Source organism: Sinocyclocheilus rhinocerous, unplaced genomic scaffold, assembly GCF_001515625.1.
Source record: "Sinocyclocheilus rhinocerous isolate Xijiao unplaced genomic scaffold, SAMN03320098_v1.1 scaffold1026, whole genome shotgun sequence".
Taxonomy (NCBI): domain Eukaryota; kingdom Metazoa; phylum Chordata; class Actinopteri; order Cypriniformes; family Cyprinidae; genus Sinocyclocheilus; species Sinocyclocheilus rhinocerous.
This window is the reverse complement of record NW_015659953.1, coordinates 267482-270489: the sequence shown is the minus strand read 5'-3', so window position 1 is coordinate 270489 and position 3008 is coordinate 267482.

Here is a 3008-nt window from a genome sequence, read left to right as displayed (position 1 = left end):
TATATATATATATATATATATATATATATATATATATATAATTGTGATTTGTTTGAATAATTTAATAATAACAAAGCTTATTTTTTTAAATAATATTATAAATTAATACTTTTTTTTTTTAATGCGTGCCCATCTCACATTTTTGGTGAAGATCATACACTTGCAAAAATGGCCTATAATATAAACCATTTAACTCATAATAATATTTTGCAGACCATGCAAACCATTAATAACCACTGATAATTAATAATAATAACAATGTAATTACTTTCCATTGACCAAATGAAAATTTAAAAATAATATACTTTAACAGGAACAGAGACTTTTCTGCTTTTGAGAGAAAAGCAGGTCAACATCAACTAATCCTGCAGCTGTAAGGGGATGCCTCGGAGCTTCAGAAGGCATGAATATGTGCAGTAGGTGTCTCCACCTGCTTTGTAGAGTTGGTTGTTTTCTTGTTAATGTGGATTGTGTCAAAACAGGAAATAGTGTGCAGCACACACACTAGCCTCCGTGCATTACTTGGTAGCAGTAAATATTTGTCTAGCAACACAAGACCTTCTGTTACGACGCTTCTTTTCACAGGAAACCTGTAAAACCACTTCACGATCTATCATTCAACACACTGTTGGAGCCAAACAGACTTTACATAATTTTCCTAAAGTTCAGTTGGCTTTCCTGTAAATGTGTGCTGGTTTCAACTTTGTCTTTGACTTAAATGTCAGCATTCAAATGCATAGTGCATCTGAGGTGTATGAGGGTATATTAACTTGCTTCCTTTTCACTGGTAAGGACATCTTTCTTGAGAGGAGTGTGCCGGCCTGTAGTTGGAGCATCGTGCTGTAATGGACTCCAGTCAAAGACCTATGAGGGCCTATGTTTTTTTTTTGTTGTTGTTGTGAGGCTACTAAATGATGCCTCAATGCAGAGGTTGAAAAAACTTTGAAACTTTTTACATTTGACTTACTGAGAGAGAACAGTGCTTTCAGCAGGTATTGCCAACCACAAAGGAATAGCTCACCCAAAAATGAAAATTTGCTGAAAATTTTCTCACCCTCGGGCCACTTAAGATGTAGATGAGTTTTCTTTTTTGTTGTTGTTGTTTTTTGTTTATTTATCGGAACAGATTAGGAGAAATTTAGCATTACATTACTTGCTCACCAATGTATCTTCTGCAATGAATGGGTGCCATATAAAAATAAAATAAAATAAAATAAAATTTAAAAAATATATATTAACAATTACATTTAAATAAGTAAAAAAAAAAAATCTTAAAAAAGAGGCAATTTTAATAATATTAATAAAAATGCTGAATGATGTCCAGTTTCAAAAGTTTCAATTTCTGTATTTGTGTAAATGAATAAAATAAAATAAAATAAAATAAAATAAAATAAAATTTAAAAAATATATATTAACAATTACATTTAAATAAGTAAAAAAAAAAAAATCTTAAAAAAGAGGCAATTTTAATAATATTAATAAAAATGCTGAATGATGTCCAGTTTCAAAAGTTTCAATTTCTGTATTTGTGTAAATGAAAGTTTACATGAACCTTACTCATAGGCTATGGGGGTACATAAGACAAGAAAGCTTTGGAAACACTGATTCAGAGTAACTGAATCCCACCATAGGCCTATATCAGTTTTATTAGTTGATTCGGTAAGCATGAAAAACAAGGGAAGTTCAGAATCCACAGGTAAACATTTTTTACGTATTGCCAAACGTACATACAATCATGTGAAATCCATCAATTATTTTCTCTGGCCCTCTTACTGCAGTGCTTGAATAAATATTGGTACCAAGCATCAGCGAATGCGCAATAGGAAACATTTCCCCGCCGTTGTCACTAGGCAACCTTGAAACGGATGACTCAGAGAGCTGACTCAATAGGTACTGTGACGAAGTCAGTCAAGAAACACACACACACACTCATTCACTCACCATCTGTATGCATAGAGAAAACCTCTCAGTTGAGGTAGAGAACTAATCCATGCTTCTTTACCTACTGGCTCAACACCTCTGTGTTCAACAGGTGTGTGTCCATATCTTCTGACAGCCTCCACCCAGCCTTCTCCACACCCTGTAAATAAATACAAGCATACACACCAGCAAATAGGCTACCTACTTACTCGCAAACTTTGTTGAAACAGCTACTTTACAAATAAAGGTCCTACATTAATTAGCTAAGCATTTTAGTACATTTAATAAAGATGTATACCACCTTTATCATCTTGCCAGTTTCACTAGCTAAATGAAATTAACTTCATATTGTGTGCGATTAAGCATGTATGAAAATGCATAGATCATTTCAGTGCAAGTTCAGACGACTGAATAAAGTGCAGTACACACTGTATACTGCTTACTGTTTTGAAAAAAATAGTATGTGGAAACAATAGGCATTATGCAACAATAAATGTTTCGACATGGTTTCAACAATGACCTCATCACGTGAGTAACATCCTTTATCGTCTTGAAAATAAATATGGTTATTTTTTTTAATTCAGTGTAATAATCATATCTTAACATCTGGCAGTCTAATTAAATAGTGAGTAGTAAAAATATATAACTGTAATTATTTAAATTAATTTGTCACACAGGAAATGGAATGTCAAGTCAAGCACATTGCATCATGGGATATGGTATTCTAAGAATTGTGCTTCAGGTATGACATATTTTTGTAGGCCAAAACCTGGAAATGTGTTAGCATTTTAGCACTTCCGGTTTTACTGTCCCTAAATTTGTTTTGTTTTTGGATTTGTTTGTTTTGTTTGTTTTTAAAGTCCCCCTGTAGTGAAAATCAAGTTTTTTATGTTGTTTATTTGTCTATGTGGTGTTTTTAATATGCTTTTAGACAAACCATGTGCCAATTAATCAACACCATTGCTGAGTATTTTCTCCTTAAAACTGTAGTTTCCCAAAGGCAGTCACAGAAATGCGGTTTGAAACAGCCCTCGGTTTGCTACGTCACAATCCAATAACCAATCACGTCAAGGGATAGATTCCTATCA